Source organism: Desmodus rotundus, chromosome 7, assembly GCF_022682495.2.
Source record: "Desmodus rotundus isolate HL8 chromosome 7, HLdesRot8A.1, whole genome shotgun sequence".
Classification (NCBI taxonomy): Eukaryota; Metazoa; Chordata; class Mammalia; order Chiroptera; family Phyllostomidae; genus Desmodus; species Desmodus rotundus.
In genome coordinates, this window is record NC_071393.1 from 42014526 (window position 1) to 42033859 (window position 19334).

General features: G+C 37.6%; 1 protein-coding gene and 1 pseudogene across 1 annotated transcript in view; one reads left to right on the forward strand and one right to left on the reverse strand.

Annotated features, from left to right (window-relative positions):
* The window catches only part of MDGA2 (MAM domain containing glycosylphosphatidylinositol anchor 2), an 829607-nt gene that overhangs the window by 399112 nt on the left and 411161 nt on the right, over positions 1-19334 (forward strand). The window lies entirely within an intron of this gene.
* The window catches only part of LOC112316970 (lupus La protein homolog), a 37353-nt pseudogene continuing 21050 nt past the window's right edge, over positions 3032-19334 (reverse strand).

A 19334-nucleotide genomic window follows, 5' to 3' on the forward strand; every position in this document is an offset into this window, starting at 1 on the left:
ACAACACCATGTCAGTTCTTTGCGATTCAACGTAGAGAAATTTAAAGCGGTAGTAGTATCTGAGTAGCTGAAATGTCACCAGGAGGCGCCTCCTGGCTGGCAAGCAAGGGCCATATGGAAAGAAATTATCCTGGTGGATTTGCCTTCATTTAGGGTTTGCTGCCAGCCTAGTAGGCCTGAAAACTTAAACTTTTCATTGAACTTGGGAAGCTGCCTCACGCTAACAAAACCCGCAATAATTTTAAGTTCACACATAGAATGATCGTATCTGTTATGAGGAATTTAACTGTTAAGGAGGTAGTTTTATTATTAGTCTAAAATATGCCTCCCTTGTTAGAAGGCTGTAAGGAAAGTCAAGTTTAAATAAAGAGAATTAGCTTTATGATTCTTTACAAAGTGGCATTAGGTTTAAAAAATATGTTCTGTTCCTCTTTATGAGAGTGAAGGCCGAGATGCCAGGTTCTGCCGGGACAAACACTAGGAGGTTTTTGTGTTCTCTCTGCAGGTCTGTGCTCAAACAGGTACTGCTGTCTTTGTCTTTAAATTTAGTTTGTTCAAAACTTACCCTATTGAACTTCTGTCCTTCAGATTGATGTTATAAGTGGGTTGTGCAAGCAAATTCATGGGGCAAGGGAGGATAATATTAGAATTTCTGTTTGTGCTTATCTTCATTTTTCTATTTTATATAAATTTTATATGTACATAATATATAGTGAAAATATAAAATAGTATATTGTGCAAATTTTGTGTTGGTTACTGTTCCATGGGCTTGAATACATTATCTCATCTGAAATTTAGAATTGCCTTGTGAAAAAAATAGCCCAGATTTGTCACATAAGTTGTCTAGAGTGGAGGAGCAGTGATTCAACCCCAGTTGTCTGGCTTCAGACTTTATGCTTTTAACCACTGCGCCACGCCGCTTTCCCGAGGTAGTCCCTACAAATAACTCGTAGATGAGTGAGCCTGCACACATCAGTGAGTGATGTTTACTGTAGGGCCATCCAAGCCAGTGCCTCCGCAAATCTCAGCCTGTTCTTTCTGACTTAGGAGAGTCTTTTATGTGTCTTCGAACACACCATGCTCTCATCTGCTGGCTTTGCAGTTGGAACGTCTGTGGGAAATCACAGCTCGCAGATATCCACCACCATGTGTGCCCACGTTCTTAAAGTGATTTTCTGGTGTCAGCTTTCATAATCATACAGTTGTCCTGGCCGGCATGGCTCCGTCTGTTGGGCGTTGGGCTGCAATGCAAAGGGATGCCAGATCAACTCCCGGTGAGGGCACATGCCTGGGTTGTGGGCCTGGTCCCCAGGTGGGGGTGCGCAAGAGGCCCCTGAGCAATGTTTCTCTCTCACATTGATGTTTCTCCCTCTCTCTCTTTCTCCTTCTCTTCTGCTCCCTCTAAATAAAAAATATATAGAGAAAATCTTAAAATAAATAATCATGAGGTCAGTCTGGCAACACTCACTGTCATCAGAGTTAATGATTGCCCCTTTCTTCATAACTAATTCAAAGACCAGAGAATTCCCCACTCAGCTTGTTTAATGTGCAAAGTAATGTCCGCAAGAGTATGCAGTATAATACTCCCCTCCTAAGTACTCTCATTTATCTCCATCACAGGTAGGCTCATAAGACAAGGAGGCATCATTTAAGAAAGGAGGTTAGTTTCTTTCATTTGAAAATGGCAAACACCCAGATGCTGAAACATATGCAGCAGATCAAGAGTAATTCAGAAAATAGCACCAAGTGCAAGGAGGAAGAACATTTTTTTTGAAGTGAGATTCTCCCTAAAGGTGTTTTTTTGCTGCTGTACTTGGCATCGTGTTAATGAAACTATTACTTGGGCTATTTTAGTTCTAGTCTCCATACTTTCGTGATGCAGCATTGCGCCTTCAGCCATCTGTTTTAACATCTCACAAGATATAACTCTTTGCTGCTTTTAGCATATGAATCTTTCCAACAGCAGTTCATGTAACCAGTCCCTTTCTTCCTTAATGCATTACCTTTTTGCTCATTAAAATATTCTGGGTATCCCAGAGCTAACTTTTCATTCTGCTCTTGATCATGTACTTTAGAGGAAATAAGGAACGATTAGTAAGATAGAGACGATGTAGTTATAAAAGATTTTGGCTAACTATCAATCTTTCTATTGCAATTTGACTTTTTTGTTTTGTTTAAATCCTGAACTTAGAATTTTAAAAAGCTCGAAGAGCATGAGAGGGAGGAGACACAATGATGTACTGCAAGTGCTTGGAGTTGCTGATGGATTTGTCCTTTCCACTGCCTTTCCCCAAACCCTCTGGACCTTCTTAAGCTTTCCCAGCTTCACTGTCATTGCTATGCAATGCAGCATCTAAGTAATTTGCTTTTGCTCAACTTTTATGTCATTCCTGTCCATGTTATTAACTCAGTGGGCTAGAATGCTAATAACTTTAAATAGCCCATTGGTTGTCATAGTAACTGATATTAAAGCTCAATATAAGCCTGTCTCTTGGATTCACATTTAAGTCATTTCTGGCATTACATTCTTTAGGAACTCTGTGGACTGGTCACAGGATTCTGTACAAAAGGGGCCTGCACGTCTGTGCCTGAATGAGGAGTTGGTGCAGTGCCATTTATTTCCAGCTCCCAGTTGGGGCTTTGATACTCAGTCCAGTTTGATCACATCTTGATAAACCCCAAGAAGGATGCTCATCTAAACAGAGGTTATAGAGACGAAGTTGTACTTTTTTTCTCTTTTGTATAGTATATATTTTATTAGTTTATGCTAATACATTCTCATGTTACAAAGGTAATTTAGTACAATAATATTTCTTTTGATATTTGAATCATCTAAAATAACTCAGAACTGTACATCAAAAGCATCTCATTTAAATAACAACAACACCAAAAGACCAGTTAATTAAAAAAACTTTTCCTTTCTTACAGGTAGACATTGAAGTGGACCTAATTCCGTTTTCTTTTTAAAAGCCTGTGAAGACAAAAGCAGCTGAAAAACTAATTTAAATGACTTAAAAATTTGTTTATGAAACTACTGGTCACTGGCACCGTTTTCTTTTCTGTTGTTTTGATGCAGGTTCTGTCACTTCTTCTGCTCTCTGTACTGGTCCTGATGCACCATTTCATCACTTTCATCATCCCTGTTAGACTTAGTTTTCTTGCCCTGAAACAGTCTTCTTCCTTTAGCAGAGTCAGTCTGGGCAGCTTTATTTCCCTTTCTTTTTCCTTTATATCTGCAACCCTCAGACTTCCATTTGTTCTTGTTGATCTTCTATAATTTTTCTCAGTGCTTTTCCACACCTCCATCTCACTGTCACTTCTTCATTCCTTAATTGTAGGTGACCATTGCTTGCATCTTTGCCTTTATCTGCCACTTCCTTAGCTTATTCTTTCTTTTTCAAAGGTTTTATTTATTTATTTTTAGAGAGGGGAAAGGAAGGAGAAAGAGAGGGAGAGAAACATCAATGTGTGGTTGCCTTTCACGTGCCCCTTATTGGGGACCTGGCCTACAACCCAGTCATGTGCCCTGACTGGGAATCAAACCAGTGACCTTTTCATTCACAGGCCAGCACTCAATCCACTGAGCCACACCAGCCAGGGTCCTTAGCTTATTCTTAAAAGAGAATTAGTCCCTCTTTTACTCCCTTGACAAAGTCTATCCATTTGATCTCACCATGGGTTGAGAAAAATATGTGCAAATCTTCTCTACAGGTCTGATTAACTAGACCTCCTGAAATTCAGCAATCAGCCAATCTTTTCTTCTGCAAATTTCATTTCAGCATTTTCTGTTAACTTTTATTCTTGCTATTGTTCTATTGTTTAGCTTGTGGTTTGGCATCCACTTTATTTTGCTTCCTTTCTTAATCTTTTTTTTTTCAAAGTAATCTTCCTTGAAAAGTATTATCAGACCTATGTCTTTGTACTTTTGTCCAGGGGCTTCCACAAAATTTTTATTTTATTTTACTTTTAAAAGATTTTATTTATTTATTTTTAGAAAGGGGAAGGGATGGAGAAAGAGAGGGAGGGAAACATCAACGTGTGGTTGCTTCTCAGGTGCCTTCTACTGGAGACATGACCCATAACCCAGGCATATGCCCTTACTGGGAATCGGACCGGTGACCCTTTGGTTCGCAGTCAGGCACTCAATCCACTGAGCTATATCAGCCAGGGCTCCACAAACTTTTTAGCCTATTCAGTGCTATCAAACACAGCAAATATTTATGCCTTAAATGCTTTGTGCAATGTTGTTGTTATCTGAATTTTTATACTTGACCTTTATCTTCCAACCATTCAGTAGGGAAGCCTTTAAAATATAAACAGGTATCTTTTTTACATAATTTTTATGCTCATCAGTCACTTCAGGGAGGGATTTGTTTGGAGATCTTCTGATTTTAGTTTTATCTTCACTTATTCCCATGAGTTCTGCCTTTGAACTGCTTAATCCTTCTACTATTACATTCAAGTCTATTATAGATGGTTTAACCTATTGAATGTTATCCTTATTTCCAAAGATAGCCAGCCTTCATCCAGTTTGATTTGTTCCTTAAAAATTTTTCCCATGGCAAATTGTAGAAACCAAAATAATGCTGAATTTGATAACAGCTTTTGGCCTCCAGAAAAGCCATTTTTTCATCATTTTTTTCAATGGCTGTTTTCAGCCATTGCGGGTATCTTTAAGGTACCCCAGAGCCAGGCCATGGGTCATTAACAGCAACTGCAGCATCTTCATTTCCCAGTGCTGCTGGCTGGTCTAACCAAGTTTTACTTTTTTCAATTGTATCTATTCACTGTGACTATCTTCTACGCTTTTTTTCTCTATACTTATCTTTGCGATGCTTTCTCTAATGCCTCTATTTTTAAAATCACACTCAATATTGAGAAGAAAGAAGGCACGTTCAAAGTAGCCTTTTAGAAGATGACTCCTAGATATGTCCTATGCTCTGTGTCTTGAGTGATTCCTGTTCCTCCTGCTTAGGGGCTCAGTAAAGATTTCACCTCCTGCCTAAAGCCTGACTGTCATCTTTCACACTCCTGTGTCACTCTTTCCCCCCAAATATGTGCATACATTGAGCACCCAAATTTAATTATAGTTCTATGCAATCTCCGAGAGAAAGCTGACTATATATTTAAACTCAAATTTTCCCTTATCTAGATATTAATTCTTGTGGTATTCATTTAAATAATTCATTGCTCTCATCTGGACTTTTTAATCTTTTTTCCAGGTAGTTCAGCTCCACATAGAATTATGTTTGGGGCCGTGGTACCCGTTTCTCTCCTAAATTACCATTTTCCCCTTAGCACCAGTTGAGGCTGAAAGAATTTTCTCCCTTTATCTCTGGAGATGCGGTTATTTTCTGTCTTGGCTCCTACCCCCACCTTCCAGAAGAAGGAACACTCTGTTATCAGCAGCATCTTATCTGTTGAATATGTATGAAGTGTCCTAGATGTTAGACAGTCTTGTCAGTCTCTTATATAATAATTTGGTGGTGACATTGAGTCCTCTCCCTTCCCCCATATTTCTTAAACTAGACCCTTTCCTGTTCTGAATATGCATTTTCCTGCTCAGCTCCTGGGTCCTTCTCTGATTCGTCAGTTTTCACAATTGACTGTCCTTTGACAAGTCTTTATTTTCTAAAGCCATTTTCTTCGGAGAACAATTAATAATGTGGATCTCTTGGGAGGGGAAGATAAAAAGCAGCATTTTTGAAACATGCCTACCTTGTTAAATACTTCAGGATCCTCATTTATGAGCCCCCACTATTTTTAGGGGACAACCTTCACACAAGGGTCTGTAAGTAGAGGAATAGTGTTAAGGTAATCAACGTTAATATTTTCAATCTCTATGTGTATATTTTCCTAAAATTGACATGATCGATAAAGGGTTAGTGGGATTTAAGTTCTTTTCTTCCACCCATGATAAACACTCTTACCGTTTTATACAAAAGGAAAAAAAAATACCGTAGAGTTACCAACCTTCACCTTTCTTACTGGTGCATTACCTCAAGGCGATAAAACTTCCAGGGCACCAAACAAATAGAAATTATTATTGTTATTGAAAAAGTGAATGACTTATGTTTGGGTAACAACTTATTTTGCAGCGAGTGTACTTTTCAATTCCTTTTGCTTTCAACAAAATTGAAGAGGGACCTAATGGAGTTATCAGTTGATAGGTGAGAGGAAATAACTTTGGATAATGTATCATGGCCATATGGATAATCTTCCCAAAGCTTGAAGGGATTTCAAAGAATTGAAATTCCCATATTCTTATTTATATGAGCAAGCTTCTCAGTTTTTAATTAGGAAAATGAAAAATAGAAATGAGTGATGTGAACCCTCAGTTTTATTCTCGCAATAAGTCATGGCCACTCGGTACACATGAATTAATTGAGAAAAAAATAGCCCCCTCCATATGATTAAGAGACACATTTCCAATAAATACTTTTCAAGAAATGGGACATATTTATATTGTTTGTATCAATTATGTACTAATATACTTTTAGCGATGACTCAAAGAACTTCAATCTCAACCTCAAATAAACTCACATTTCCCCCACAGGTAATATAAAATATTGACCAATAAATGACTTCCAACATTAAACATATTACATCAAGATAAAATTCTATAAAGTGAAATGGAACATGATTCAAGGAGAAAAAGAAATGATGCAAAATTTCTATTAAAGGAGATTCTGTTTTTGGTTTTTAGTAGATGATACTGAGAATCGAATTGCATATTCCATGATCCATTTTTCAAATGTCAAAGCCTTTTAATTAGCAAAAAGATGTTACAAAACTTTTTCCACCTCATCTAGAAAAATATATGTTGCTAAATGAACAATACCACAGATGTTATTGACAAAAGCAGTTATGGGGGAAAGAATACAAACATAAATGTTCCCTTTTAGTCATGGGTGAATTTATTTAATCTCAAGTCAGAACTAGCTCTGTGGTTGAAGATTTTAACTTTGAAGGAAGGCCCAACACTTTTTCTTCCTTTCCTTTTTTTTTTTTTCATGTTAAACATTTTGAAATTAAGACATTTCACACACTGTAAAACTCACCCTTTTAACATGTACAATTCAGTGATTTGTGTATCTTCACAACTCATGGATTCATTCAAAAGAATTGTATAACCATGTTATTTTCTAAGCTCAATAGTTACAATGCTTCTTTGCAATTAAACTTATGAGAAAAAAAATTAGATGTTAAGCTAAAAATATTTGAGGGTTACTTGGTTTTTCAAAAGTGTTTTAGGAGCTATGATGGCAATAAGTGGTCGAAGTCCACAATTCTACTTAACACTTGTTGGGAAGCATAGATCTGATGGGACTTCAGGTTCTTGTTCTGGTTCTGGTCCATGTCCATCCCTCTTCTCAGGCTATGTGTTTATTCTCAGGGAAGATCTCGAAGAACTATAAAGAGTTAATTATGCATTTAGTTTAGATAACTGAAAATAGATTTTGGGTTCAATCATTATAATAATTTTATTGAGCAACTCTAGGTACCAGACACAATTCCGGGAACTGGAAAAACCAGCAGTGAATGGAACAACCAAAATTCCTGTTCTCATGGACATCTGACACGGGGACATAGACAATGGACAAATATATACATAAAATACAAGAGTGATGGACGGACGGGGAGAGCTGAGAGGAAGTCTAGGACAATTTAAAGTTTCAAGGAAATATTTTGGGAAAATTCCAGTGAAAATCTAATATTAGTGTAAATACCTGGAGGTATAGGGGTGTGACAAAAGCTTTCTGTAAGAGGAAACAGCAAGGACAAGATCCCCAAGATAAAATCACACCAATTATGAATGAGGAAGAGGTCAGTGTGGCTGGACTGGTGTGAGCTATGAAGAGTGAGAGAGATGAGGTCTGAGAGATCTGATAGGAATGTACAATTTTATAGCTGCTATGGAGAGGAATGTGAAGACTCCTCAATAAATTAAAATATATCCAAAATAATTTAAAGCAGGTCCTCAAAGAGATACTTGTTCTCAGCAGCATTATTTCCAATAGCCAAGAAGTGAAAGAACCCCAGTGTCCATCAACAGATGAATGCATAAACAAAACGTGGTACATATGGAAAATGAAATATTATTCAGTCCTTAAAAAACGGAAGGAACACTTGTCACATGCTGCAACATGGACGAAACTTAAAAGTATTAGGCTAAGTGACATAAGCCAGTCATAAAAATATGAATACTGTATGATTCCACTTATATGAGGCATCTAAAGTAATCAACTTCATGGAAACAGCAAATATAAAGGTGATTGCCAAGGACTGGGGAGAGGTGGAAATGAGGGGTTGTTGTTAAGTTGGAATAAATTTCAGTTTTGCAGGGTGAAAAAGTTCTGGAGATCTGTTGCACAGCAATGTGAATATACTTTACATGACTGAATTCTACAATTAAAAGTGGTTAAGATGGTTAAAAAAAGTATTTTCATAGAGACTTTACACTTACCTTGTCTTTATCCCAACCCCTTTGTAACCAAGATCAGAGCAGAATTAAACAACATAGAGAATAAAACAATAATCCAAAGGATCAATAAATCCAAGAGCTGGTTCTTTGAAAAGATAAACAAAATCGACAAGCCTTTAAGCAGACTCAAAGAAAAAAAAGAGAGAGGGCCCAAATAAATAAAATCAGAAACAAAAGGGAAGAGATTACAGGTGATACCACAGAAATACAAAGGATTTTAAGAAGTTACTAGAAACAACTATATGCCATGAAATTTGAAAACATGCATAAAATGGACCCATTTCTAGAAAAATATAATCTGCTGAAACTGAATGAAGAAGAAGCAGAAATCCTGAACAGACCAATAACACCTGATGAAATTGAAGCAGTAATCACAAAACTCCTGGCACACAAAAGCCCTGGACCAGATGGTTTCACAGGAGAATTTTCCAAAACTTTAAAGGAAGAGCTAACCCCTATTCTTCTGAGACTTTTCAAAAATCCAAGAAGAGGGAAGACTCTCAAACTCTTTTTACAAAGCCAGCAACATCCTAATGCCCAAACCAAATAAAGACACAACAAACAAAGAAAAATACAGGCCAATATCGCCGATGAACATAGACACTAAAATCCTCAACAAAACATTGGCAAACTGCATCCAGCAATACATTAAAGAGATCATACACCATAATCAAGTGGGATTCATGCCATGAATGCAAGGATGGTATAATATTTGCAAATCAATAAACATAATGCATCATATACACAAAAGGAAAGACAAAAATCACATGAGCGTATCAATAGATGTGGAAAAACCATTTGATAAGGTACAACACCAATTTATGATAAAAATAGTCAGCAAAGTGGGAGTAGAGGGAGCATTCCTCAACATAATAAAGGCCATATACAAGAAACCTACAGCCAACACCATACTCAATGGGCAAAAACTAAATGCTTTCCCACCAAGATCAGGAACAAGACAAGGTTGTCCACGTTCACCAGTTCTATTCAATATAGTATTGGAAATTCTAGCTACAATGATCAGACAAGAAAGAGAAATAAAAGGCATCCAAATTGGAAAGGAGGAAGTACATCTGTCATTGTTTGAAGTTGATACGATAGTGAACGTAGAAGACCCTATAGACTCCACCCAAAACTACTCGACCTAATAAGTGAATATGGCAAAACAGCAGGGTCCAAAGTCAATATTTAGAAAACAAAAACATTTTTATACACCATAAATGAAAGATGAGAAACAGAAATCAGAAAAAAATCCCATTTGCTATAGAAACAAGAAAAATAAAGTACCTGGGAATAAACCTAACCAAGGAGGTGAAAGACCTGTACTCAGAAAACTACACAACACTGAAGAAAGAAGTTAAGGAAGACACAAATAAATGGAATCATATACCATGTTCATGGATTGGAAGAATTAACATCATCAAAATGTCCATACTACCCAAAGCAATTTATAGATTCAAGGCAATCCCTATGAACATACCAATGACATATTCACAGATTTAGAACAAACATTTCAAAAATTTATATGGAAGTAGAAATGACCTGAAATAGCTGCAGCAATTCTGAGAAAGAAGAACAAAGTGGGAGGGAACACAATACTTGATATCAAACTATATTACAAGGCCACTGTAATCAAAACAGTATGGTACTGACATAAGAACAGGCACATGGATCAGTAGAACAGAATAGTGAGCCCAGAAATAAACCCAAGTCATTATGGTCAATTAATATTCAACAAAGGGGGAAGCAGCATAGAATTGAGTAAAAATAGCCTCTTCAACAAATGGTGTTGGGACATTGGGACAGCTACATGCAAACATAAAATTTGCTCTCCAACTTACACCATAAACAAAAATAAATTCAAGGTGGATAAAAGACTTAAATATAAGTTGTGACACCATAAAAGTCCTAGAGGAGAACATAGGCAGGAAAATGTTAGATATTGCATGCAGCAATATTTTCACTGACATGTCCCCTAGAGCAAAGGACATAAAGGAAAGAATAAATAAATGGTATCTCATCAAAATAAAAAGCTTCTGCATGGCTAAAGAAAACAGCATTAAAGTGAAAAGAGAACCAACCATATGGGAAAATATAGTTGCAAATGACACCTCAGACAAGGGCTTGATATCCAAAATATATAAAGAACTCACAACTCCACTTCAAGAAGACTAACAACCCAAATGCTAAATTGGCAAAGGACTTGAACAGACACTTCTCCAAGAAAGACATACAGAGGACCCAGAGACAAATGAAAAGATGCTCAGTATTTTGCTAGCCATCAGAGAGATGCAAATTAAAACCACAATGAAATACCACTTCACACCGGTCAGAATGGCCATCATAAACAAATCAACAAACAATAAGTGCTGGCAAGGATGTGGAGTAGAGGGAACCCTAGTACATTGTTGGTGGGAATGCAGACTGGTGCAGCCACTGTGGAAAACAGTAAGGAATTTCCTCAGAAAACTAAAAGTAGAACTGCCTTTTGACCCAGCAATACCACTGTTGGGATTATACCCTAAGAATCCTGAAACACCAATTCAAAAGAACCTATGCACCCAATGTTCATAGCAGCACAATTTACAATAGCCAAGTGCTGGAAGCAACCTAAGTACCTATCAGTAAGTGAGTGGATCAAAAAACTGTGGTACATTTACATAGTGGAATACTATGCAGCAGAGAGAAAGAAGGAGCTCCTACCCTTCACAACAGCATGGATGGAACTGGAAAGCATACTAAGTGAAATAAGTCAGGTGGTGAAAGACAAATACCATATGATCTCACCTATAAGTGGAACCTAATCAACCAACCAAACAAACAAGCAAAATACAACCTGAGACATTGAAATAAAGAACAAAATGACAGTAACCAGAGATGAAAGGGGAGAAGTATAATATGGAATAATAGGGAAAGGACCACCAATGAACACATATAAAGGACACATTGACAAAGCCAAAGGGGATAGGTTCGAGAGTGGGAGGCAGGGATGGGGGGTGGCATGGTGGAGTGAAAATGGAGGCAACTGTTCTTCAACAACAATAAAAAACAAATACATCAATAATTGTTTTAAATACAAAAATAATTTATTGTTTATGCTTTTACAGTTGTCCCACATGTCCCTGTTCACTCCTTCCACCCAGCCAATCCCCCTTCCATAACCAGTCCCTTCACTGTTGTTCATGTTCTTGGGTCCTTTTGTGTGTTCTTTATTAATCCCTTTCACCTTCTTTCTATCAGTCCACATTTCTAATGTCTAGTAGCAATTGTCCCATTCTATAATAGTAGTTATTGTCTCTTTACATCTTTCTCTTTCCCACAAGAATGTATGCTCCCTGAAGGCAAAATTGGAATCCTATTCTTACTTGCATGTCCATGGCTTAGGAATAAAAGAGCTGTAACATATGCCTAATACATCTTGTTGCCCAAATGAATGGGTAAAGCATAAAAATTTTGTACATTTGCTACATCACCCATTTTTGGTCAACCCAGCGTAAATACATATATGAAAAGTCAAATGGGAAGCAAGTCACAACACAATCAAATGACTTGGAAGTACACAGACATCGTATTTCTTAGACAGTAGGGCCCTACTGTGCCAGTATGAGTTTTTCATCCATTAATTGTGTTGTAAATAGAAGACATTTTAACTTTAATTTTTGTGAAAATTACTCACAGGTGGCTGAGCTTGAATAGCAAGTTATTTTCTCAGCTTTGTAAAGTGAAGCTGCCAAAGAATTATTGACTGAGATATTGACCGTATGTTAGATTTTTCCTATTTCAAGCATTTCTGTTTTTCATAAGATCTTACTGTTAGAAGTGTTTTCTTGCAAAATTAAAATATGTAAAATGTCACACATAAATGTTATTCTCTTCCTTTATTGAGACATCACTCTCACCCTGTCCTTCTCCTTTACCATCTGACTAATTCTTTCTGTATTCTAACCTACAGAAATTTTTAGTATTTTGATATCCACTTAGGATTCAGGTGTCACTTCCAGACTGTGCGCCTGTTAACACTGATGTATTATCACCAAAATAGAATAATGATGTTATGTCTCAATTTGCAGGAAAAATACAGCATGTTAACAGATTAAATGTTCTTTCTTTCTTTCCTTTTGAAAGAAAGAAGTGGTATGAATTTATTGAAATGTTTTAGTAAAGTTTTAGAACATCTTAAGATCTTATATTCTAAACCAATACAAGCACTTCCAATTATATACTCCTGAATTTGGTTGACATCTTATCTAACACAGGACAGTTATCATATAAATATCTATAAGTTGATTAGTATGGTAAGTTGGAGACTGCGTGATTTCAGTATGTTCACATTTCTCTGGCTCCCTTTTTTGGCCAGATATATACCAAGTCTGCCAGATTAAATTTTCTTTTCTGTCTTTTTTTTATTGGTTAATGCTCACCTGAGGCTGTTTTTATTGATTTTACAGAAAGAAGTAGAAGGAGAGAGGGCAGAGAGAGAGAGAGAGAGAGAGAGAGAAAGGGAGAGAGAGCAATGTGAAAGAGAAACATCGATTGGTTACCTACCATAGGCACCCAGGTGTATACAGCAGGCAACCTGCAACTGAAGCGTGTGCCCTGACCAGGAATCGAACCCACAACCTTTTGGTGCATGGCATGATGCTCCAATTAACTGAGCCACCCAGCCAGAGCTAAATTTTCTTAATTCTACATATTTTATCCATAAATAATTTTAATCCTTTAGTGTTATCATTAGCTCACTAGATTATGAAAAAATAAGTAGATAACCCATATTAATAGAAATATGCAATATTGTGATTGAATATTTTTATTTTTTGAGACAGAAACTGTGTATGTATATTGTCATTGCATTTTACATAAAAATACTGATGTCTTCCACAATGAAATATATCACAACTGTATTCCATTCTCAAAGTTGTCTGTCTCCATAAGTTTGAGAATTTGTTATTTATTATAAGAATATCTAATTTTTAACAATGTTGTTCTACTTCATGAGATTCCATTACATATCTACATATAGTTAGGCCTCTATATTTCTAAATTTTTATCTGGACTTTTCATGAAAGTATGCCCTCTCTCCTCTTTCTCTTTATGTGGGAAAGGGCCTGGTCAAGTAAGACGTGAGCCTATCTGACCACTGTACACATCTGCGTTGAGAAGGAGGCCCGGTGGGTCAGGGTGCGGCAGCGGGTGGGAGCGAGGCTCCTGGTGAGGGAAGAGCAGGACGATGCTGAGGCACAGCCCCTGGCACAACAGCCACTCCCCTCACTCCTAGTGGCTTCTTCCCTCCCAGCCACCATGCGATGGAATATTAAGATTCACAATAATAATCACAAGGGAAAGCACCCTGGTCTGCGAGTCAGGTACTTTTCATTTCTCTTTGCAGGTGGAACTAACTTAAAAACAAGTTAAAATACTCGTTTAAAGCACCCTACTAATAAATGGCAGTAGATAAAAGTTGAGCTTTTTTTATTTCAAGTAAAAAGACTACCTGAGCCAGGTAGTCTTTTTTTTTTTTTTGTCTTGATTGTGTTTTAAAGCTTGACATTTTTTTTTATTTTTAAATAAGTATATGTTGTCTTGTTTTGAGTGATATCATTTTATTTTCAAACATCTTTCAACTGGTTACTACCCAAGTGCAGAAGCCTTAGTGGTGCATGGGGACCTGAAGTAGCTCGGTGCCCTTGGTAAGGAAACCGTGAACAAGTGATGCTCACTTGTGGCGGCCATAATTTTACTGACAGAAAATAAGCATGACTTGTATGCAAGTTTAGTTATCTGTAGTCTAACAATGTCCAAGATACAGCATATATACTACAGGGCTAGTGACGCATAGTAGACAAAGCCCAATATTCTGCCCATTTGTATAATAAACATTATTTCCTACCTACAATGTAATGGGACTATTCTATCATTTGTGAGTGCAATAGTGTACAAGGCAGAAGCTTATATTTTAGTGGAAGAAACAATGAATAATGAACAAATAAAATATATGACATAACTTCTTTTTTATTAAAGATTTTACTGATTTATTTCTGGAGAGGGGAAGGGAGGGAGAAAGAGGAGGAGAGAAACATTAATGTGTGGTTACCTCTTGAGCACCCCCTACAGAGAACCTGGCCTGCAACTCAGGCATGTGCCCTGACTGGGAATCAAACCGGCGACTCTTTGGTTCGCAGATTGGTGCTCCATCTAGTGAGCCACAGCAGCCAGGGCTACATGAAGTAACTTCTAATGGTGGAAGTACAATGGAGGGAAAAAGCAGCACTAGGAAGTAGAGAGAGCCTGGGTAGGGGACAGGGTGGTTAAAGAAGGCTTTCAGAGGTGGTACCTTGCTGAGACATCCAAATGATGAGAAACTGCTGAGCCATGTGAAGATCTCAGTAGGGTGCATGAGGCAAGAGGTTGAAGGGAAACTTTTTAGGTAGATGAAAGAGTAGATAGAAAGGCCTGAGGCAGGGACCAGCAGGAAGACTTTTAAGGTCAGAAAACAAAAGGTGCTATAGATACTTTAAAGCTCAGTAACAGGTAGGAGTGAGGGGAAGGCTTTTAAGCAATAATATAATTAACATGTTTTGATCTGTGTTTAACATAATGATGATGATGATGATGATTTTTTTGTAAGAAGAATGGACCACAGCAGAAGAAAGAATTAAAGCAACGCAACATGTTAAGAGGCAATCAATACATTTCAGGTGAGATGATAATAGTGGCCTAGACTGGGATGATATCAGTTGAGACATTGCCAAATGGTTAGATTGGGATGTATTTTGGAAGTTGAATAAGCAGGGTTACTGATAGATTCAAGGATAAAAAATGACTCCTATAATTTTGTAACTTACTGGATGTTTGGGTTATTAAATAAAATAGCAAGCAAGACTGGGCACTTTTTAGAAGATGTTAGTTTTCATCCTAGCTTTTACTGCTTAGTTTTTTGAAATTGTTGAAAAAGTCATTTAATTTGTTTTATATTTGTTTCCTCACTTGTGAGGTGAGGGAACTAATAGTACAAGGAATTTTAATAATGATGAAATGAGCTAACATGTGAAAATATTTAGCACCATTCATAGCATATATTTTATGCTCAATACATTTTTAATATACACGAAACTTTGTGTCCTTTAACACAGTGAAATTCTCCCCATACACCACACACTAAATGTTTAAAATGTTACTATTATTTATATTATCATTATCTTTGTTATTATCTCCTATGGCATAGTAATACAATTGATGAACTGCACCGTGGGCAGCCAGTAAACATCAGTGTCAACAGTAACTGACAAATAAATTGAAGAAAAATATTAAAAATGATCAAAATATTTAAAAGTTATACCATGAAGGAAATAATTCACTTTTCTGAAAGTTCATTTGGATCCAGAGCCCAGTCAGAAACTTTGGAATTATACCCAACTGAGGCCTACCAGAGACCTCTCATTAAAGATATGAATTCTTTCTGATCTTCGTGGTCATGCATGAACAGATGATCTTCAGAATAATTTGTAATAACTTATGTCACTGGAGTAGTAGGATTACAGGCATTTAATCACTCTTTCACCTGGGCCTTAAAGTCATTTCATAAACTTGCAAAGATGAATCCAGACCCTCTCCACACCTGATACTCTTTACTTTGGTAGAGGACGTTTGCTTTCTCGTAAGGCATGGATATTTCTGTACGCCGTGTTTTTTCTTAAAGAAGGTCGAACAATCTGTTGGCTCATGTTAAAATCTCACGTGTTAAAGTGCATAGGACCATATTTATTGGGTTGGCCAAAAAGTCTGTTCATTTTTTTTCCACAAATTAAAAGGCACATTTTTTCTGTTTCACCAATAACTTTATTGATTTGGATATTTTGAACATGTTGGCTATTTCCTGCTTTGGGCTTCTAGTGGGTAGAGGCCAGGGGTGCTGCTAAACATTTTCCAATGCATAAAACAGCTCCAAGGCAAAGAATTATTTGGCCAAAATGTCAATAGTACCAAGAAACTTCACAAACCATTTTGACACATTTGATCAGTCACAGCATCTTCTCTTTACACTGCAAAAATCCTTTTTCGTGTTTCAGTTGCGTTTTTACCTTTCTTGAAATAATAAAGCAAAATATGCTGAAAATGATGCTTATTTTCTTCCATCTTTGATACTAAAATGGCTGCACAAAAATTCACCAATTTTGATTTTTAAAAAAATGCACACTGATATGACAACTGTCACAATACAATCTAACAAAATTGTTTTGAATTAAATTAAAGACAACTAAGTGCTACTAGACCCACTGTCCCGAAAAAAACTCAACAAACTTTTAAGTTGACCCAATAGTTTGCAACATTAAAGAGGTGTATGCTGGGCCTTTGTAGGGAAAAAAGATTGAATGCACTGCCCCTTGCCACTACCCAATGCAATATGTATCAAAAGTTGAATGAGGAAACTATTGTTAAGGCAGTTTTTAAGGGCTCATTTGCATCTTTAGTCAATACATTCATTCTTTTAAAATGTACGTATCAAATAGATATTATGTAGAGACACTGCACTAAGTGTTGGGGATACAGTAACAGATAAGTTGGATATGGCCCTGACACTCCAGGAGCTTAGAGTCAGTCAAGGCAGATAAGAATCAGGCCATTGTTTGGAGATTTCTCCGTGTGTCTGTCTATTCCTGCATGTCTTCAAAGCAGAGAAACCTATTCCATTTGTTTTGGATGATCTTTACAAAGGAGTTCACACAGCAAACAGCCTTGAGAGATAGAAATAGTGTCTCTGTATGGAACAAGAGTCAGGCATGCTTCCTGTCCAGTATAAAAACTCTGGGTTCCTTGGGACAGGAAAACTCTCCAGATCAGGGAGTTTCTCCCCGCAAACCTGGTTGAAACCTGGAGAAAGTGTGATGTTTCTGCCTCAGAGTATTTATGTGGGTCCAGTCTACAAAACAAGTACCCAGAGAGGCATCCCTCCAATTGAACCCCCAATAGACAGGCCACAGAATAACTGGACACCAGTGGGTAGTTTCACTGCCCCAGCAGGGCAGGCAGCTCACGGACCTGTTTGCTATTAGTCAGAGCAAGCGTGGTGTCCCCACGTTCGAATGGCGAGGACACAGACCTCCTCTTTCTGTTGTTGTTGCTGTTGTTGCTAGTTTTCCCTAAGCCTTTGAGTTTAACGTAAAATATTTACTAGATCAGTGTTCATTTTTTAATTCAATTTGATTTTTATTTAATTTTGTTTTTTTATTTATCCAATTTATTGGGGGGATATTAGTTAATAAAATTATACAGGTTTCAGGTGGACAGTTCTATAGTACATTGTCTGTATATTGCATTGTGTGCTCACCATCCAAAGTCAAGTCACCCTCGGTGGCCATTTATCCCCTTTACCTTCTTCTACCTTCCCCATCCTGCTTTCCCTCTGGCAGGCACCACACTGCTGTCTGTGTCTCTGAAGAGATTAGGAAAACAAAGACACAACTCGCAGACCTCACCTTTCAGTGGGTTGGGGAGAAGCAAGGAATTTATAACTATGTTTTAAAATTGCCACAGTATCTTAAGTCCTATTTTTATGAAATATTAATTTTCATGGAAGGGTGTATTTATTCAATGGTGGATACATAGGTAAATAAGGAAATAATACAGTTTAAAAATACACTGCCATATAGAATTCACCAGTATAGTCCTGTTCCCTGAATACAGCAGGGACTGCTCCACATTATCTGTTGCAGATAACTGAGTACACTGCTCCCCCGAAGTCCAGAGAATTGTTCTGGCTTCAGCAGTGAAGCATCCCATGAAAGGGTCCAGGCTGAGGTTGCATCCTTTGCTCTAGTCTAAGGGCAGGTGACTCAGTGTCTAATCTAATGGAAAGCTCTCTCATACTACAGATACCACAAGGACTGAGACACTCCCTTTCTGCCCCAGAATTCCCCTTCTAAACCCTGTATCTCTGACCACCCTCCTGAGACTTTTAAGGCATTTCTGAAGCCCTACAAATACAACCACTGAGAATAGACTGAGAATTCTCATAGCTTTTCCGGCAGTGTGAATGCTTCCCTGTTCTAGAAGTACCAAGTTACTGGTCAATTGTCTCCCATTACCTTCTCTAGTCATCAATTCTTTGGGAGTAGGATCTGCTTACACAAACAGAAATACAAAGAACTGACATTTTTAGTTTCTTTTTGTTGTTGTTCAGTTATAGTCGCCCCGCTGTTTTCCCCCATTACTCACCCCTACCCCATCCTCCCCCACCCCACAGACAATCACCACCCATTTTCCGTGCCCACGAGTCTTCTATTTGTGTTCCTTGGCTTGCTCTTTCCTCTTCTTTCTCCCATTATACTCCTCCCTCCTCCCCGCTAGTCACTGTCAGTTTGTTCTTTATTTCCAAGTCTCTGGTTCTATTTTTCACATTTGTTTGTTTTGTCGATTAGGTTCCACTTATAGAAGACATCATATGGTATTTGTCCCTCACAGCCTAGCTTATTTCACTTAGCATAATGCTCTCCAGTTCCATCCATGCTGTCATGAGGGGTAGGAGTTCTTTCTTTCTGCTGCATATTATTCCATTGTGTAAATGTACCAGTTTTTTGGTCCATCCATTTACTGATGGGCACTTAGGCTCTTTCCAGCACTTGGCTATTGTAAATTGTGCTGCTATGAACATTGGGGTGCATAAGTTTTTTGAATTGATGATTCAGGATTCTTAGGGAATAGTCCCAACGTTGGGATCACTGGATGAAAAGGCAGTTCCATTTTTAGTTTTCTGAGGAAATTCATACTGTTTTCCACAGTGGCTGCACCAGTCTGCATTCCCAGCAACAGTGCACTAGGGTTCCCTTTTCTCCCCAACCTCATCAGCACTTGC